The sequence below is a fragment of the Dermacentor variabilis genome, chromosome 2 (genome assembly GCF_050947875.1).
Source record: "Dermacentor variabilis isolate Ectoservices chromosome 2, ASM5094787v1, whole genome shotgun sequence".
Classification (NCBI taxonomy): Eukaryota; Metazoa; Arthropoda; class Arachnida; order Ixodida; family Ixodidae; genus Dermacentor; species Dermacentor variabilis.
In genome coordinates this window covers 130,236,930-130,258,442 of record NC_134569.1, presented here as the reverse complement: position 1 = coordinate 130,258,442, position 21,513 = coordinate 130,236,930, and the positions used below count along the sequence as shown (strand labels likewise).

General features: G+C 44.2%; 1 long non-coding RNA gene across 1 annotated transcript in view; it reads left to right on the top strand.

Annotated features, from left to right (window-relative positions):
- Positions 1 to 10,886, top strand: part of LOC142570978 (uncharacterized) — a 157,119-nt gene extending 146,233 nt beyond the window's left edge. The window contains exon 3 of the long non-coding RNA XR_012825729.1: positions 10,835 to 10,886. This is a non-coding gene — a long non-coding RNA (uncharacterized LOC142570978). The remainder of the gene's footprint in view (positions 1 to 10,834) is intronic.
- Positions 10,887 to 21,513: the final 10,627 nt, after the last annotated feature.

Genomic DNA, 21,513 nt, shown 5'->3' with positions numbered 1-21,513 from the left:
CTAACTGCGGCCCCAAAGTTCGTCGACGACTAGCCGACAGGTTCAGACGAAAAATTATTCAGCGATGCCCACAAACATTGAAACGGATTGATTCATGCCCGATAGGAAGACGCGATTTTAGGGCGCTTACAGCTGTCATAAATGTTACGCATCGCCAAGTGCGTTACCCGCCCTGGTGGCAGTGAGGATATATGGTGTTGCGCTGCTAAGCACGAGGCTGCGGGATTGAATTCCAGCTTTGGCAGCTCCATTTTGATTAAGGCGAAACGCAAAAAAAAAGAAAGAAGAAAACACCCGTGCCACATGCTTTGGGGACATGTTAAAGATCATCAGGTGGTCAAAATTAATCTGGAGTCCCCCACTACGGCGTGCCTCATAACGAAAGCGTGGTTTTGGCACATAAAAGTGCACAATTCAATTCAATTCGTATTGCGAACTATCAGCGTTCTCTAGAGAAAAAAAAATAGTTTTCCTTAAGGCCCGCACATAAGTTTGTAAGTAAAAAAAAAAGGGTAGCAGGCTTCAGGTTAATCTAACGAGGACGAAAATGGGCTGTCAAATTCTCACACAGAAAAGTTAAAGTAAAAAGAAAAACACTAAAGCTCTTTATCACTGGAAGCAACAGCAGCTTACTCCTCGCCAAACAAACAAATAAACAAGCAAACAAACAAACAAACAAAAACAAGAAGAGATTGTAGAGACAACACAAGGAAAAGCTGACGGGATAAAGTTTTATCCGAAGAGAAACTCGGAAGCACAACTGACAGCTGCCATCAAACGGCTCTCAAGAAAGCTGAAGGCACTCAGATAGAGAAATGGCGCGGCGTGGCTTCAACAGCATCGTAGACAACGCGCTAAGCCGTGAGAAAAGGTAATCGATCATCGAAGCAAGAGGGAAACAAAGCTTACCCTGCTGCTTCGTTGGTGCCGATAAATTTTGGCTGTCGCTCTGCGGCACTGAAATATAGCAGAAGAGTCGTTCTAAGCGTATCTTCGAGGGAGTAAGTAAGTAAAAGAGCGAGTAAGCGAGTAGTTCAAGGCTATATTTAAGATCAGGCGCGCAAGACATGTTGGAGAATGCATGTCGTCTCTTTATCGACTCTGGTCTGACATAACAAACAGTCTGGCATACCGACCGGAACGGGGTGTTTGGGATGCTGTAACCTTCGCCCACTCCAAAGGCCAGCTGTATGTACTCGTTGAAGCGAGGCGTTCCTACACAAGCTCTTCGGTGGCTATTGGCGTAAATTCTTGTCTCTAGCCGCCCTTTCTCTAGCATTAACGCACACTTTTCTTCTTTCCTTCTCTCTCTATTCTTTTTTTTTCAAATTTAAACCTGTGGAAAGTGGTCTAAAAACAGACTCTGTAAACTTTGTTTTCGGTGTTGAGAAAGGTCCGTGTCCGGCCAAAGCGCCGGCAATAAACAGTTGCTTTCAGAAAGTCAATCAACTTTTCAATTGTAACCTTGCGGAAACCAAAGATCCACAACCGTGCAGCTATATATATATATATATATATATATATATATATATATATATATATATATATATATATATACCCACCATTGCGGGGATCGATCCCGCGATCTCGTGCTCAGAATCGAAACGACATAGCCGCGGAGCGCACGGCGGTTGGCCCAGACGGAAGCTTCATGGGTGCGCTGCTGACGATAGTGACATTTGTGTTTCATCGTTTCCCCACGTGTGGTTGCTGTTGGAGTTTGCTTTATCTGTCCCTAGTGCTCTGTGTCGGCGACGCGGTCTAAATGCAGGACGCAGTCGATGCTTGGCGGCTGTACAACACCGGCAAATGCAGTCCAAACAAGTTAAACTCTGCCAGGATAACTGAATTAGCATCCCGTCCTACAGAAAATACAAAAAAAAACTGAGCGACATTGTAGGTAGTCGCACGACAGCGAGTTGTTTTCTCTTGGGCAGTTTGCGCTGGGTAGGTAATCAATTTTGAACACGGCAGAACCTTGTGTTTGGTGACGTACGTAGGCGAACAACACGTGCCATGGCTCGAATGCCGCGTGCACTTTAAGTACTTTATGTTGAGCTAATATTTGCCCAGTCCAGTTTTGTTCGTGTTTATTTCTCTCCGGGTTTCGTTTTTATTTACTTTTTCATTTTTTTGTAGCATTCCTGCTACGGCACCTGCTTTGTCTGATAGCCGAGTGGCATCCACTTGACCGCCCCTTTGTTGAGTGGCTGACGTCTTACGTCGACAGACATTTCTACTGGCTTGTCTGTGCGACTCTAAAAAATGAAATAAAAAAGAATAATACTTTAAAGGAAGAATACAGTGACAGTAATGTGCACCTAAATATAAAAGCACAAGCGCCCACGATTCACTTTGCCCCTGGGACTCGAACTCGGGACCTTGTACACAACAATGGAACCACACAGTCACTTTAGCCACGGTGTAGGGTCAAATTCCCATTGCTCGGGTAAACAACTCTTGTAAGAGTAGTTTTCCTTGCATTAGAAGCGCCAGTGTGTTAGAATATGTTTCAACGTTGTTACGTGCGAAGACGCAGACGCGACGCTATACACAAGTATATTTACAGATCAATACACTGCTGTTGGCCAAACGGCTACAGCCCGCGCTAGCCGCTAGTCGTCGTCGTTGTGTTCGTCCCAGTGGCCTCTTTGTCGGTGGACAGCGGGAATACTGGTCCGTAGCAACATAATATAACCGCCATAGTTACCGGATGACTTGCGTTTACATGTGATACGTGGCCCACTTGTATACCAATAAGGCACTGCAGTTTATTTCATAAACGCTACCACGTCGCTTCTAACCAGGTGATTCATTCGTTCCGAACGAAGCGTTGCCTTCTTTCTGTTCGTTTTTTTCCTGATGAAATGTCTGCGAAATCCAGCTCTTCTAATTCTGGTGAAATTCGGGGAGGGGGGGGGGGGAAAGTTGGGACCCTAAGTTGATGACGTCCAGATAGTCAACTCATCTTGAGAATGAGTAACGTTATATAATGACGGGGCCGGCATAAAAAACGAACAATAATATTGAGTGAATAAGGGGAGGGAATAGCTTAGAACAATCCGGCTTCACAGAAAATGCCTCAAGATGCACTACTATACAGAAGAGCGCAAGAGAAGCTGCACACGAATGCCAAACTCACACAAGCTAAAGAGAACAGAAATAAGGGCGTTGCCTTTCGCTTAGATGTTTGGAGATACCAAAATGAAAATAACAATGCAAATTAGGTTAAGCTGCGCGACGCATACAGCTACACTTAAAAAATAAATGTCTGCGTTTGTCTGTACAAGCAGCGTGCATTTGCAAAACAGTAAGAGAGAGAGAGAGAGAGAAGAAAGCCGTTAAGGCGAGAAAGCTTTGCAGCTAGAGTAAGATTAGTACTGATCCATGGTTTGAACCCAGCGCCGTTATCTCACCCGAGCAGTCGCTCTATTAGCTTAACTTATCGAGGGCGAATTAATTGCTAACATATTAAGTCGTGGGGCCACAGCGTGTTGAAATGAATTCTGTGGAAGCCAGTAAGATAGAGGGCGATTTATATCAAAGACGGAATTATGCCAACTTCTACTTTTCCTATCTTTTTTTTTTATATTTGGTGGTACTTATGTTTGGCGGAGAAATTATTTCGTTCATACAGTCGTGTGCCTGACTGCCTGACTGGGTTCACAGCACTGAGCGAGTTTAGATGCGTGAACATCTAAGCCTTTCATGTGTCGTGAAATACGGGAAACGGTCACACAAAAAAGAAAATTATCTAAATTTTTCATCAGTGCAATCACATGCGAACACGCAATACGCACAGAGACATTATTGATTGCGAACAAAAGCGAGACAGATGTGACGATCCCAGCATTCGAAGGCGACAAAACGCGGTTTCAAGGAATAAGGAAAATTGCATTAATGAATAAGCATTGCGTCCCCCCTTCATACGAGCGTTTTCTATTAAAATGTTACAAGTGACATTCCAACGCCAAAGAGCTGTTTTCTCCCCTCGCATAACTCTGACCACTGAAGCGTTTGTCGCACCGTAAACAGCACAGTGAGAAATTTTCGATAACGCTCAACCGCGACAGGTTTGCTAAGGGCCACCAACAACATCAATATTGCAGGTCTTAATGCTTAGCTTCGACCTATAGCAGCTTCTATCCTTATGGCGCTAATTATGTACGTTGTGGGTAAAAAACAAAAACAAAGCGGACACATCAATCAACCGCTCATATGGCACAACCATATCACACACATCACATCACTCAGCCGCTCATATGGCACAGCGCGAATAAAACCGCGCGAAAAAGAAAGTGATGTCGGTCAACAAGCGGTAAAGCCGCGAAAAAAAAAAATCTGGAAAGCTCACGAATACGACTTCGTCAGAGACTGGCGGCCCTAACTTTGTGCTGCTTGTGTCCTTCGCCGGAGTTCTTTTATTGTTATGTCCTGGAGTTTTATTTTCCATTCTCTGTAGTTTACAATTCTCATATATATCAATCAATTATTTATTTTCTTTAATAATTTCAGTGTGTTCGAGACTTACACGCTGTGTTGCGACATTTGACCGCAATCGAAAGGAGATGGAAACAGTTAAGCCGACTTGTAATTGTCACGAGTCATACACATAATGGCAAGTGCGCGTCTTACGTCAAACGCAACGTACGAATAGAGGCAGGAAGAAGATAAGTAAACTGAATCAGTGAAAATTTCCAGAGAAAGAGGCAGCCGAAGATTTATCATATATATATATATATTGTTAGAGAAAGATAGCGCGTAGCGCAACGACTCTGCTGCTATGCGGCGTGTACAAGACGAGCAAAAATACCGCTCCGGCGCGCGCATCACGCTAGCGATAAGAAATATATATAAAGTTCAAGTGGCGATAGAGAAGGGCGCCTCAGTTTAAGCAAACGTTTTCTTGTTCCTTCAAACACCTATAAGACGGTGGATGTACGAGGAGAAAAAAGAAATGAACAAGAAACGCCACCGTATAGCGCCGGGCCGCGCCGCGGGTTGTATTTCCTCCGATCAATGCGTACCTATAGTCGCGCGAGCGTCGTTTCGTAGAACGGAAATTGCGTATTGAGCTTCGGAGCGCCGATAGCTGCGGCTGACCATTAGACGAAGCGGTGTACTTGTTTAGAAACGGCGCTCGAAGGAAACGATAAGGAGGGAGCATCGGGTCTGCAAAGTCCGCAGCAAACGGCTAAGCGTTTATACGAAGCTAGCTTTAGCAAGACGCTAGGTTAAATAGTAACGTTCTTCTGATTTCTACATCTAGAGTTCTTTTTTTCTTACTCGCGGTCCGAATACTTTGCGCGCAGCACGAAGTTATCGCACTGTAGCTTTCGCAAGGTTCCACTGCTCCAGATGGAGCGCCGCAAACAGGAAGCTTTCGCATTTTGTTTCCTCACTACAAATGAGAATCACGGCTGCGTACGAGAATATATGTAAACACCAATTGGAATGGTGCCTTTTACTTCGCGAATCATAAATACAGATAAGGGCAGAACGTTTTAACAGAGGGTGAACGAGGCAATAAATGATTCTCGTATCGTGTTTTGTTTATTTACTAAGTCATCGGTGATTGTTTGTATTCTGCACAAGTACGAGAAGCGTAAACAGCGTAGCATTTCGCTTAAGGGACATCGCGTGACTCTTAACAGAGAAAAACCGGGTAGTAGGGAAATAAAAAAAGCATGCACTCGCCATGTCACGTTAAGTACAGCCATAAGGGCATTGGTTTCTGTCACGGTTAATCACTCTTACCATTAAGGTTATGAAAATTTTATTGTGCATCGACAGCTAGATCTAGCTACACCTGCCACGAGGAAACCTGCAGTGTCGAACTACATAATAATTATGGACACTTTGCGCGCATTGAAATATCTGGCACGTGAGTTTGAGAGTGATAGCTATGGAACTTTACTATAAATGTCTTTCGAGCGTCCTCTGTAGCATATAAACAAACTTGCTTGCCAATAAAAGTTTCTAAAAAGCTATTCTTCCAATAAAAGTTTCTAAAAAGCTATTCTTCCTCATCAGCCATTCAATCTTACCATAACGCTAAAGGCTTGGGGTGTTAGCCGTGGAACAACAAAAAAAAAGGGCCGTTTTTACACCCATAATAGGGCTAAAATGTTTAGCGTGTGCGCATCAAGCTACACGAATATCAGAGGCATGCAGAAGTGAGTTATTCGACAGTTATATTATTACATGCCACTCAGCAAACTGAACCTTCCCTTCCGTGGTTGCTCAGTGGCCATGGTGTTAGGCTGCTGAGCACGAGGTCGCGGGATCGAATCCCGGCCGCGGCGGCCGCATTTCGATGGGGGCGAAATACGAAAACACCCGTGTATTTAGATTTAGGTGCCCGTAAAAGAACCCCAGGTGGTCAAAATTTCCAGAGTCCTCCACTACGGCGTGCCTCATAATTAGAAAATGGTTTTGGCACGCAAATTAAATTTTTCAACTGAACCTTCACACATGTAGCTCTGGGGCCGATCGTAACATGCGTTCTCACCTATGGAAATCTGTGTTGTTCGCAAGACAAATTCAATCCGAGCACCGCTCACATTCTGGTGGAATGCATAAGCCTCAACTTTGCTGTTCATATTTATTCTCGACAGGCATAACATCAAGGACAGAACGTAGAATCCCTCTTTCTCGAAGAATCTAGAAAAATCTTTAGGCATTAGAGCCCGGAAAGATATGAAAGCTGAAATAACCTCTTGTGGTGGCGATAGTGTGACGCACATGTTCAGTGTAATATTTCACAACGTCGAAGTCTAAGCCACGGGAAGGAAAATAACGCTTAGGAACACTCTGCATTGAATTGATGACCAGTGTTGAGCATTGCATATATATGTAAACATTGGTTCGGTTATATGACTCACGTTTGTTGATCATCTAATGAGTTCCTTAGCGCACTCACTAACGCGGAACTATAGAAGCGGTGTCCTTAGCAGCGAAACTGTTTGTGCTGGCCACTAGAAGCATTCCAAAACTTTATATGATTGTTTCACGGTTTTCTGAGGAATCCATGCTTATAGTCTGAGAAAATGTGCAAAATGTTAGTGGCGGTATGCAGACAAATATTGAAGTGCGTTCGTATTAGTTAGGAGTTAAATAAAAATTTCTACGCCCTTGTTATTGGCCTGTTTGGAGATTTCATATGAAGCGCTTACAAAATCTCCCCTCTTATCTGGGAGGGCCAAAAACGGCAACAACTTCATGTTTAAAGGAAATGTGTGCAATATTATGGGCGACTTGTACCTAACATTTGAAGTGAGCAGGTTAATTATGGGTCTCGAATATGAATACAGAATATTCCCTTTCTCTCAAATTCTATGCGTTATGCGAGGGGTGTAGTTGCTATTCTCGGACTCCTCGGTCAACACGTCGTTTGAGCTTTGTTTAAGAAGGAAGGATGTTTTGAGTGGAGGACAACAATAGTTTATTGCGTGTAGGTAAATTAGAGCCTTTGTTGAAGATTGCCTATTCAAGCCTTGCTGTATGTCATATTGGCGTTATCCGCAATGCACCTCATAGCCTTAATGTACCTGTAGAATACACCAACTTGAAATTTGGTGGAAAGAGGTGTAATGTTAAGTGTAATAACATTCACGGTTCTTATATAATTAGAAACGTTGCAAATACTTGCCGTACCCAAAATTTTATCCCTATTTTCATGCGTCATACCAGGTATATGTAGTTCGTTTCCCCGGTATCCTTGGTGGATTAAACAAGGCACCTTGCTAATTTTATCCGAAAGATACTGCGCACGTTATGTGTAATCTGTAAGCATAAGTTCAAAATTCTTTTGTTGATTGCGGCCTTTGCAATAAATTATGTATGCAAGTGCTCCGAAGCGTTAGAAGTATGCTGTACGAGCTGGGCAAAATAAGCCCGGAACCCTGGCTGACTACAAATGTCATCGTGATCAAGATTAAGGAACATGGGGAAATGCTGTAGTTGAATTATGTGCAAATTTAAGTGTGCGTGGAACATTAACAGCTTTCTCAGAAACGCCTTAATCAGGTATTAGTGTCACAGGGCCGTCATCGGGATATGTTTCCCAATGTCCCGATTACCCAATTTCCCAATGAAAGGTCTGTATAGCGTAGTGTATGGTGAAATTCTAGCGTTTCCGGCTCAGTTGGGAGCGTTGAAAACAATTATTGAGGCCGCGTTTGTTCAGTAAATTCTTGTGTTGGGCGGTTTGCACTAGGTTTCCCCGGTGTCCTCGGTGAACTAAGTAAGGAACCTGGTAAAAGTAAACGCCAAGTTTGACGTCCTGTGTAGACTATAAATCCAAAGTTTTCAAAGAGCGTAGACTAATTTTGGCCTTAGCACTAAATTAGGCGTCCAATCACTCCGGCGCTTTAGGAGTGTGTTTTATGAACGACGCAGCATTTATCCCGCTGAATTATAAACGCCGCTGAGATCAAATTAGTTGGTAGTGGAGGGGAGAGGAGGGGGCTGGGGCAATACGCTATCGCGCTTAGTATCAGCCACGAGGCGTGTGCCGTGGCCACGGTGACGTTCTCGTGAAAAAAGGTGGAGAGGGTTTCGCCACTACATGGACGCGCATACCCACCTGTATTTCATCCTCTGCTTTCTTCGCTGAGTGATGATACATAGGCAGCTGAGCTCCACCACGCAACATATATATATATATATATATATATATATATATATATATATATATATATATATATATATATATATATATATATATATATATATATATATACAGAGAGAGAGATAACTAGGATAGTTTATAAGTTAGGGCAGCGGTGCGCCATGACGAAGCATGCGGCGCTAAGGCTCACCGACCAACACTGGAACCAGGGCCGCCCGTGGATAGTAGCAGCCGAGGCGGAGAGTGCATCTTGGCGCGTTCGCATACTTTATCGGATATATGCAAATAACCCATGGACTGATCCGTGTACACACTTTGTTGTACACGTTGCCCCTTTGGTGTCGTGAAATCGCCGCCAAGTTATACTAAATGATGGCACGCTGTATACACTCAGAACTCGCGCTAGTACTCACTACCCTTCATCGCAATAAAAATTGTACGCTTGAACGTTTAATAATAGCGGATTGCGGTGAAGTGATTGCTTACAAGACCTTCGTTTACGTTGGGGAAGGACAAAGTGGGAAAGAAAGACAAGTAAGAAGGAGAATCTGTTTTGCGCACAACTAGCAGAAAGAGATAATTCTCGGCCACGCGTTCCCTTTCGCTGCGTTGCGCGCTGCCCATAAGCGGTCGGCTCGCTTCCCAATTCAGTCGCAGCTGCTTCTTTTTACTGACGTGGCATACCGCACCGTGACGTTGTCGTCACCAGTGTTCCACAGTGTTCGATAATGGATGCGAGCAGACAGGCGGTACGCAAGAAACAAAGAGCACCGGTCATTGCGCATTTATTTGTTTTGTTGTCGCTTTGTCTCCGCGCAATAAACGTGAGCACAAGCGATATATGAATGGCGCCAGTTTCATAATTGAGTTTTATCGACCAGGTGAAAATATGGGTGCCCTTCAAATTCCATGTACCTTGTCCATATACTTGCATTGGCGCTATGAAGCAAATTGCTTGCGAGAATCGATAAGATCGCTCGTGGAGTGAAATGGCTTTTTTATTTAAACAAGGGCTGCGCTACTTTCATTACGGTGTGCCATATTTTAAATAGAATGTTATGCCTTTATCAGCAACATCTGCTTGACACCTCTGCATAAAATTTTACGTGCTGACTATTGATGACCAGGTACGTCTGCAGCAAAATAGCATACAGTAATACGTGCATCTAAAAATATAGAAATGCTCTTGACTTAGGACAGCTTTGAAAATCTCCTCCTCAATCAGCTATATTGCTGGAAACGCTGTCTTCTGCGTTATTCGTCCATTAACTGTTTATTCATTCAGTAATTTGCTATAGCCCTTCAACGAACACAGATGTGTCTGCTATGAGCAAGTGTGCGTTACGGCCTGCCAAAATGTAGAATGAACAATGCATGAGTTCGCTTCAAAAAAAAAAAAAAAGCTATATTCGGCAGAGACACCTAAAACTGCTTACGTGTGGGAATGCGAAAGCGTTATAATCATTTTGGCGATCTTTTCTTTCTTCTTTTGCGGGCGTTTCTTCTCCGCGCAAACACTCGTCTGCGTTTTAACTGTACCTCGGCAAGGCTAAACGAAAACGCACCAAGCGTCTCAACGTGATCGCTTGCCTGGGAAGGAGCGCTCAGCAGCATTTATATAGGCATTAATTCTTTTTTTTTTATTTTATACGCTCATTTCACGCACTCACGACTTGGTGCCACCTCCTACCCATCGGCTACGCCGTCACGCGCACAACGACGCACACTCAAGGCCACACGTTTGGTTATGCAAATGAGCTGGGACATGACGTGCGCAATGACGCGCCCGCTAGGCACGTCTTCAGTCAGGCACCTCGTCTCTCACCTCGGATACCCGGGCTCGATTACTACCCAGACGGAAAATACCTAATATTCTTTTCAAAGGCATTAATTTACTTTGTTTACAGGAACCTGCCTGAGAAAGTTGACGTCAATTCGCGTATTTTTCGATGCGGTGCCTCTCTTTGCCGTCGGTCATTTTTGGCACCATCATTCTGGCACGCCGGCGAATAAAACGCCCAATTTTCGCGTAATGGGCCCTTTAACGCTTTCGGGTTCACAGTCTGGTTCACGAGGTCAAATCGATAATTCTCGAGAGACCGCGGCGGGAATGAGTAACTTGTAAGCGAGGTGACGCTTTCTTAATTGGTTACATCTGCTCAGCCAAATAACATCGCTTGTTTTCTGTCTCTGATATTTCAGGCAACATCTCGAGGCATCGATTACCTCCTGGAGAGCAGCACAACTGAAAAGGCAAGTTATTTTTGCTTGCCTTATAATTCTGTAGAAATATATTCAAGGAAAAGAAGGAAATGCCCCAACATAAGGAATTCAGCGCAAATCTACATTACTAAAAAAGGAAAGAAAACAAAGTAGGTCCGGGCTTAGCACCGAAAACACTTTACGTAAAAATAGCATACTTAGTGACGTCTCGACATTTGAGTGCGCAACGTGCAACCTTGCATTTAGGAAACTGTCGTTTCTATTACATTTTACAAGCTTCAGACTTCGAGCACACGGTGACGCGCTCTCGTACGCTCAATACATCAGGAGTTTTCTGTTAGAAGCCCTGAAAGTGGGCAATCTGTCCGCCGAAAATCTTATAAGCAAATGCATGACCGATGGTGACATTGAACCTGCGTCCTACAGAACAGCGGCCCAATTATCTTACCATTAGGCAACGATTGCGCGCATGTATCTATCGTGCCAATGTCGCGCTTTCAATGCCGGTCTCTCACGTTGTTCCACCGTGACAGCTAGCGCTTTGATATGTTGCGTTAGACTGCACTGCAATCGTGATCCACCCGTAATTTTCCTAAGGAATAATTTTCCTGAGGTGTGATTTTCCTGAGGAAAATTACACCTGCAAGATGGGGGATACAGTTCTTTCTTCTGCACGGCCGCTTTGTTCGCTTACCATACGCTAACGAAGTCGAACAGTGCAAGTTACAACCTACTTGTGCAGCCGCTGAAAATGCATCATCATCAGGATCACCTGCATTGCCATCAAAACACCGAAACGCAGTTCTCTTTAAAAACGTCTGGCCGGTAAACGGAAACTGTCTGTCTAGCTTACTGGAGCGATCATCACCTGAAAAAACAAAACAAAACAATAGGATTACAATTTCCAAGTTTCCAGATATTTAGTAAGCTCACTTTCACAATTGCGCTTGAGCCTTGGGCTGATATCGCCAAGTCAGGTGTAATGACTTAGCTTCAACGAAATAAAAGCTTACGAGTACTTAGGCGAATGCAAACATGGCAGAGTTGATTCGAGTAACGTGAAGCTTTCTAATATACAGTTGCTTACTTAAATTTACGCATCTTTAGGTTGGAACACTCATAGCTAAAGCAGGGCTCGTTCGCCATAGTTTCTGGAAGAGGCATATTTCTGTGTCATTCCTATATAGCCATCGTATTTTGCCCCGCTGGAAATTGATGTATGGGGGCGAGGTGTACGTGTGGAACGCCCACTGCACTGGTATCCGTGGCACGTTGATTACTTCAAAACCACTGATGCTGTGCAAAAATGCTTCGAGGAAAGTCGACGTCCTTGCGGGCAACATTTGCGAATCAGATTCCCGTAAATGCGGTTGGCTCCGGTCCGGTAATTTGCAGCGGACAAGGTGGTGGCGGTAATGGCGAATTTCAATTAGGGCGCCGTTCTGTCGACGACTTTAGCCGGGAAGTTCCTGCTAGCTGCCACAGACGGGGCGCAAATTGATTAGTTTAGTGCGAGTGGGTGGGTTCTCGATACGCGAGGAGGAAGCGCCATCGAAGAGTGCGACTCGTGTGAAACGTTTAACCCTCCTTTGCGATTCACCAGGAGCAGCGGCCGCAGCCGTGGTCGGGCTTAAAAAGAAGCTTTGCCTGCGGCAACTTTCATCTAAATACATGTGAACGAAGAAATCGTATTGCTCGTCGTGCGCTGCACCGGGTTTTAATGTGGCTTGTAAAATTCAAAAGAAAACTTTAATATGTGCCGAGTGTAAGGAGCAATCTTTTGAGGTCAAGCTCTATATTTATTTATTTTTTTTGGGGGGGGGGGGTTCTGACAACTTCTTAGGTACTGCAAGATATTCAAAAAAAATTCAAGCATGACGTTTAGCAGTTAGTAACCGAGCATTAAAGAACATTATCAAAACTTTATTAACTGCCTGCTGAGGCTTTTAAGCGGACAAAGTAGATATAATATATGCACCACTTTGAGAGCGCTGAGACATACCACTAACATGAGCGTAAAATTTTCGCGAGAACGCACGGTACACGTTGTGACGGTGTACGTTGTAACTTTTCGGTTTCACTAGTGCTCACAATGGGGCGGCAGGCTATCAGCTTGTCGCAAATGGTATTTTGCCGACCTTGTTCGTCATACAGGCCTGACCACGTCACGCTACGACATCACTACTCATAATAAGTGTTGGCTGTGTCAGGACTTTTGATCGCTTACACCAGCAAGGACGTGTCGCACTTCGGTCGTGTGATTCTTGTAGTTCCCGTGGTTTCTGTGAGAGATCTGAGAAATTGATATCGGAGTGCCCTGCTTTTTCTTGCACAGTGGGCGTGGCTCTTAAGTGATTATCGTCTTCCCGGCGTGTCGCACGCTGAAAAATACCATTTAATCCACCGCACCCGAAGCAGTGTAACATTGCCGTGCAAAATTTCCAAGCGAATCCTTTGAAATTGCACTCGCTTAGGCGTAAAGGCATTCTGACACAAGCTGCAAGTTTGCTTGACTATAGTGTGCGACTTGGACCTCTCTGGATCTGCAGAGGAGGCAGGCGAGTCATTTTCACTGAAGCATTCAGTGTTTTGATGTAAAAATTCCTTATTGTTGCAGTTGCGCATACACATTGAAGGCTAAATTAGTCTCTTTCATATTCTTTTTTTTCCTGTCTATGAAATCTCACAACACGCTCAATAGATAGAAGATTGACAGAACCTGACCGATATTCTATTCGACAAAGTTTGACTGAACACTACACTGGATTTTGGTGCCAAGCAAGCCTTAGTTGAATAAAAGAAAAAAAAAGTACTTGTCTGGAGCTCTGTGGGCTATGAGTAACTTGACAGTTATATGCATTGCCTGTTCCCTTTGTCTTCCCCAGTCACGTTCCTCTTTATTTTCCTCTTCCCCTTTCCACGGGCGCAGAGTAGCTGACTAGTGGAATGTGCGTCAGACTGACGCACATTCCACTAGTCTACTTTCTTTCTCTTCGATACTGCGATAGGCTTCCTAGCATATTTTTTTATAATTTATTCTTTTTAAAATAAGGATGAATTTCATTCGCCAATGAAAGCACAGGACGAAAACATTCATAACGGCCATCCTCTGTAGCGTCCATGTCTCTGTAGCGGCTTAGTGCAGTACAATCCTAGAATTACTATGTCTGTATAGGGCCCTGCTTTACCGAGTGGCTTGCGCGCCAGAAGCGTTCGCCAGAATAAGAATCGCCCGCGAGTCCTATCGGCCAATGGAACCGCACAAGATGTGAAGACTAACAGAGAATGACTCTCGCGAGCGAAGAAAAATTTCAAGACCGTATACTTTCGACACGCGAGAAAAAAATGTTTGTTGTGCCATTTTTCTCTTTAGGGAAATGTGAAGATAATCTCATGATGTGAATTCCGGATGTAATGCTTCACAGGAAAGCCCTTCCTTGACGAGGTACCAGAAGAATACGAAAGCTACCAAACACGCCCGCACCAATCGGAAGCATTCAGTTACGAACATTTCCGTTCTTTCCTTCTGCGATGAGAGGGAGAGTGCCACTAGGCGCTTTCTTTTCTTTATTTTTTTTCCCACGAATTATCCCTTCCACCAAACACAGCTTTCACGCGCTCGAACAAATGGCAGACAGTCCGATCGTTTCTCAGCGAGGTCGCCATTTCACATCGACTTTGCAAACAAACACGTTTGGCTCCTTGGATCTGTACGGAACGCGGCAATTCGAACGGCGGCGTTCGTTCGCGTTTCCGCCGATTCGATCAGAAAGCGGGCATTCCGCACAACAAGGCGTCGGGCACGCGCGGCGATTCAACGACTCCGACAGAGAAGACCGCCTTCAGCGCGCGCGCGTGCTTCCGTTGATTGAAAAGTCGAAACGGTGGCACCGCGCGGTGCCAGGCTCGCCGCGAAATTCGCCCACCTATGCGCGACGCCGACGTGGGGAAAAAAATCGATCTTTTTTCAGCGAGCGCAGTTCATTTCGTATGCGCTCGAATGCGGCACGTGCTCCTCCGGCGACCACATGAGGCGAAGGCTCAGCACCGACGACGACGACGACACTAAACGAATGTAGACGGCCGCGTGCGAGGCAGCAGGCCCCGACAGTAATGGTCGATGTGCGCCTCGCAACGCCTCCCGAAGATCGCCGTATTTTCATAGAAAGCAGCTGCGAGCCCTTTTTCTGTTTTCGACGATAGAGACAGAATATATATATATATATATATATATATATATATATATATATATATATATATATATATATATATATATATATATATATATATATATATATATATATATTGGGCGCTCCGGGTGCAACATTCACTTCATTTAAACTTCCGCTAAAGTAATAGTAATTGTTTTTTTTCTCTTATTTTCTTCCATAACACAAAGGAAATGGAAGTATGGAAATTACTATGCACCACTGTAACTGTCTAGCTATAACTGCTGATACCGGAACGGCACCCAGAAGTCAGGGGTCTGGTGAAGGTCAAGGTGAATGAAAGGACTGGAAGAGAGAATAAAGTAGGAGGACGGAATTTATGTGCACACTGTAGAGTGGGCGGAATGAATGAATGAATGAATGAATGAACGAACGAATGAATGAATGAATGAATAAATGAATGAATGAATGAATGAATGAAAAGGACCCAACCTCACAAATATTGTTCAGTAAACAATGCTTAGCCCACGAGAAAAAAAAATGGATGCGCTTTCGGCAGAAATGCACAATTTCGCCAGACGCTCTCCTTCTGTTAACGAACTAAGGGGAACGACATCGGCTCGTGTATCTGTTGCTCTGCTATCCTCACGCCCTCTGTAGGCTTGCGACATACTTTGTGCGACGGCAGTCCATGCACATCAGACAGGCAATCTCGCAAGGCCGTGCTGCATTCCCACCGACGGTCAAGCTTGAAGAGCGCGCCACATTCTTCGCCCGTGGACAAGCACTGATTGCGCACGAATACGCGGGAGACATCATGCTCCCTCTAGTTGTGCGCCATGCGCTAGCATGGCGCACAACTAAAGACAGCATGATGTCCTTAAAAGCTATATACGGGCCTCAATGGGACACTTACATGCTCAACTTGGTTGTGTGCGCGCCTATCCGAGTGCATGGGGCGCTCGTGCCATGACTGCCTATATTTCTCAGCGGACACCTGGAGTAGCGTGAGAGACGGCCATCCAGCCAAACATCTGCAGCTTTTTTTTTAATTAAGGACAGTGTCTCGCGGATCTCTCGTGGGTCACTCAACGATTGACATTGTGCTTGGATAACGTAAAACTATTACAATGTGTTTTTATTCCAATCTCCTGACGTTAAATTTACGTAACCGCCGACGCAAGCACCGGGCGGTGACCCACATCGTTGCTAAACAGCCCAACCAAACGCTTTCCTCGTTTAAAGGAGGTCACTTTTGCTTTCAAAACGAATAACATTGCCTATATTGAGCGGTTTTTCTCATCTAATGGGCTGACAAGAGGCGAGGAGCATGTTCAAGTGGAGAGCGTTTCGATGGGGCCGAGCGAGCGCACTGAAAATCGATAACCGTATATATATATATATATATATATATATATATATATATATATATATATATATATATATATATATATATATATATATATATATGAAGAAGGAGGTGCCGGCGTCTGCGATTGGTCCGCTTTCCCTTACCTATAACTTGCGGTAGCTTGTATAAAATCGAGGCGTGCAATGGAGAGTTAAAAATGCCGCTAGAAAGGATCCTCTGCAAAGAATAGCTGGTAGAGCGATGTCGCATGCGTGCCGAAAGGGCTCGATAACGTGTACGATCACGCAAAAAAAAGTTTTGTTATACGCAAATAAACCCATGCGCTCCGGCAGGTGCAAGTAGACAGTCCTTAAGCGATCGGCGGCAGCCACCTTCTATTCCTTTCGGAACGGGACAGTCTCCAGCTATTAAAAAAAATACGGCATTCGGCATATTAATGCATCTTTAGGGCGTATACGTCACTTTGACGCAATGAGTTCTCGCGGTTTTGCGTCGTCGAGTGAGAGGCACGTGAAGTGGGTGCAGCCTAAAACCTATTGACCAATTACAGAGGGTTAATGGCGAAAACGCTGTGAATCAGAAATAATTATTTTTCTGCTGCTCGCTCGAATCATGCATAATCGGTTTGCACATGTCATGTCAGATTGGGATCTATCGCGGTTTTCGTGACGTCGCATGGCAGACAGGCTAAGTGGGGGTGGTCCGAAAACGTTCTTCACCAATCTTGCCGGCTGATTGCAGAATTGGAATAGAAATTTTGGAATAGCTTTACGTTATAGCGCCCCCTGTTGGTATAGCGACAATCATTACCATCATCGTGATTTATTTACGTCCCGTGTGCCGCATTTAGTGCTCTACGCCAGTGAATTCCAAACACTGCACACCGATGAGTGAAGAGATATTGACTTCGCTCACAAAGGCTTCGAAGACACCGATCTCTTTAAAATAGTGGGAACTCTGAAAAGTATCACCGATTTCTGCCTTTGCAAGGGATTCTCATTGTTCAATTGGATTATTCTGGGCGAGCATACGTTTATTAGAAGAATTAATTACTATAAGTCGGTATTTCCTAATAAGTTCGCAATATCGAAACGTGTGTTAGTGGGGGACTTCATTGTGTTCTTCTTGAAAGAATGCGCGCACTGGCACCAGGCCGAAGACGCCTTATGCAGGCGTGGCGGAAGCGGTCACTACAAATTTTTATATGGACTAGTGTACAATCAGCAGGCATACAAGCCTCCCAAGTCGATGTCACCCGAACCTGGGAACCTCTTGGCCCAATGAATGCATGAATTGAACTCGCGGCCTAATATTGATGAGCCTGCTCGCAGACTCCTTTAGATTATGGAGATTGCTTGCTGCACGGAAAGCGCTAAATTTAGAGCATCCGAGAAAGTCCAGCTATCAAAATGTGGGCATGAGATTGTGCAAACTCTCTAGTAAACTTCAAGACAACGTGATTCTGAGCGCATGTTTGAAAATTTAAATGTGGCACAAGCGGCTTCCCGGCAGAAGTGAGCCCACAACTTATGTGGACTGCGAAGTCGACGGCAACCACTTCCAACGCACGTGCAGCATGGCATAGTCGAAATCAGAAGTGAAATCGCTCTACATGAAACTTGTGGCACGACACGTGACGTAAACAGGGGAGGGTGCCAGTTTCGTTGCCGCAGGGACTTGAACTGTTTGGCACAATCACAGCGGGGTCACAACTGTCTCAAAGGGCCGCGTTATATTCCCGTCAATGGTGCCGAGTTGGTTCAGACGATAAGAACAGACAAGAACACTGTACTTAGTGAGGTAAAAAAGCGTTCGCGCATTCAACATGGTATCGTCGATAGCGTAGCCCCGTAACATGACGCCCTGTCATCCACGCCTTTTGTCTCACTTTGAATTCCTGCGTTGTAACTATACCCTTCCGAGGCGTGAATGATAGGCAAGTCACGCTAAGGACGTGCCATCGCTGTAACGCATCAGCGACTCCGGGGGGAACAGCTTTTGAAGTATGCCAAGAGATGCTGCACTTGGCACATTTGGCGCGACGCAATGTACACGGCACCGATATATTGCCGGAAACAGAGTGAGTTTTTGCGCCTGGAACGACAAGAACAGCGCGCGCACGACGACATCTTTGTTTTTTCCAGACGGAATTCACTCGCCCCAGCCTGAATTGTGCCGCAAAGCGCCACAAAAACGCCACTACAGGCATTCGCAGTTTCTAGGAAGCCAGCCGCGTTTCTTTTTTTTTCTGGTTGCGCAGCTTTCAGCTCATTGCGACAAGCCATTACGCGTTTTCATGGTCATTAGCGGGTGATGGTTAACTATCGCGGGTAGGGCTGTCCTAACGTGTACCAGTTTTCTGTGCGACACACGCGTGCTGCAGTAAAGAGAGTCGGGAGAAATTGATGAGTCGGAAAGAGTAACGGAGTAATAAAGCAGCGGGCACAGCAATTTTCGCCGCACTTGCAGCAGCTTGTGCATGAAGCACGCCGAATCTTCTTTTTCTTTTTTACGTTCAAAGGCAAGAATAAAAGAGACGGGCATGCTAGGGTGTATTTCTGTGTTTATTAACTACGATAGTGTGGTAAGTTTCGTTACTGAAAACCGCGCTAGCTCAAAGCCTTAGGTAAAAACAACAGAAAACACTTGACGGGGGAGAAATATAGGTACAAGCAAGAAAATTAGGCAAAACGTTTCGCAATTGGTTAGAGTGAAAGAACCACGTTCAATATACTTCGAACGGAGCCGAAAGTTGCAAGTATGTGAAAATGATAGTGTAGACAACTGGGCTAATTGGTGCGTTTTATGACCAACGTAGGCGCAATTTAAGTGAAGGTGTGAGAATAAACATGCGGGACACAGCATTGCGTTTTGTATGCTTCTTCTTTTCGATTTGTTTATTATTACTATATGTGAACTGATAGGATATGTTGGCACCAGTATTGCCGCCGGCTACTTCTTTGTGCAGGGCAAGGAACACAAAAGACCAGAAAAGTGACATGCCTTGGTTGCAGTCAAACAGTGCTGACCTCCCCATTTGCAGTTATACCCACAGAAGAAAGTACAAAGGACACTAAAATACATATACAGTTCCGTAAACGAATGAACATGCCCCAAAGAGTCTGAAAACACGTACATAAGGTCAGTTCATATCTACACAGCAAGTCATGTAAAAACATATAAGAACGCCACACGTGAGCTACACACATACAATTTATAATACAACCCATGGTATTCTAACAAGATGTAATAGTGGGGTAAACTACGATGCATTTAGTAATAACCTAATATATTCTTTCTTGTTTTTCTTTTCTTCAAGAAGATTTAGAAGTCACAAGTGCGTTGTTCTGTAGCTCTACTATTGACCATGGTCCAAGTACTAATTTTTGCACTGAAGTGTCGGCGGTCTATCAATATTAAATTGGCCTGTAGTCTTCGCTTCGCGGTATCACGTAGCGGGCACCCGAGAAGAAGGTGTTGTAAGCCTTCATGAGCCTAGCCACAATGGCCCTGCGGACTTAACAACGCGTTGAATCCTGCGTAAAAAGTGACATGTACGTGAATGCTGTCTTAATTAAGCCGTGGACGGTGCAATAAAATTACAATGTTTATATTATCGCTCAACTTTCGCGTGATGGACCTTCTATTATTTGGCTCCATAAAGAATACCTCAGCACGTTCATTCCTGATCAAACCTTTTGTTTGTGCTAAGTCGACGGGATATCTGTCTCGGCAACAGGCTGGTTTCATCATGGGTAGGGCGGAAATGTACTTTATTTTCACTTTCGGTTTCTTGTCTACTGCGCCCAATTTCGTTCTATAGCCTGTATGTACGCAAATCATGCAAAAATTATGCAAATATGCAAATTCGCACCGCAAGCTCTGCGAATGACTTGTGGGAGACAGGCACGAGTACGTACAGTGCGCCCATGCTGAAATATTTCAGTTGATAGCACTGTGCGTGAAACGTCACTAACGCAGAAAGATAACAGCAATAGATTGAGGGGAAGAAAGAAATATCTCACAAGACCATACAAAATATAAATGAGACGAGAAAGCCATCATGACGTTACCGCGTAAAAAAAAAATTACATCACAGAAGGAATTAAAGAGCTGACAGCCCACAAGATAATTGCGCCGGGCTTTCACGGCTTTTCTTTGTTCTTAGTGACTGGACCAGAGTCCGAGCAATTTACTTAGAGATATGGAATGCCTGTCTAAAAAGCGAGTGGGATAACGGGAGCAGAAGTCTGGCTTGCGTTGTTGATAAAAAATTTCAATACTGAGAAAGAAGAAAACACGGCGAGTGAATTAAATATCACGAATATCATTATCACCGCCTATAGGAGCTTGATATAATAATGAGAGAAGGGGGGGCAGGGAGATTAGTCAGGCGAGCATTATAGGTTGATTACTAAGTTTTAAAAACCTATGTTCTCTCTAATGTTTTTACTACCCGCCGCGCACGTAGGGTGTGTTAAATAATGTCTCGTAAGAAAATGCACATTAAATAAGTTGAAAAAAAAATTCCGCATTAATGTTGCACTTTATCGAGGCTGTTTACCCTTATTGAACTTGCTCCCGTCATCAAAGAGTGCGCACCAATCAGTGGTGCAAACCTGGCTTTTTCCATTACATATTTAGGACAGGTTATTAAGTTTAAGCGGCATCCGCTGCACCTTTTCACACAGATCGTGTACGTACTAGAAATACATAGCGAAGCTTGCACTGAATAAATAAAACGTAACGAGAATGAGAAAGTCAGACTTCGATTGAGGTTATACATAAGTGCACTAAAAACATCTCGCCATAGATGTTGCGAAAAATACACTGAAGATGTAAAATCAGCTTACACGAATTCAGGAAAAACAACTCATCCAAGCGGTAACAGAACGCAATTTACAATGTAAAGTCATCGCAACACTATATGCAAAAAAAAAAATCATGAAGTCGGGTTACAGAAACACTTATGAATTCATGCAGAGAAAGGAACATAACATATGATAGAATGAAACACAGATACACTGTATAGCTTACAGTGGTTGATAGAAACTAATCAACATTGTGCAACAAAATTTCTTCCTTCCATAATTGCTTTCATGATGAAGCAATGAGAA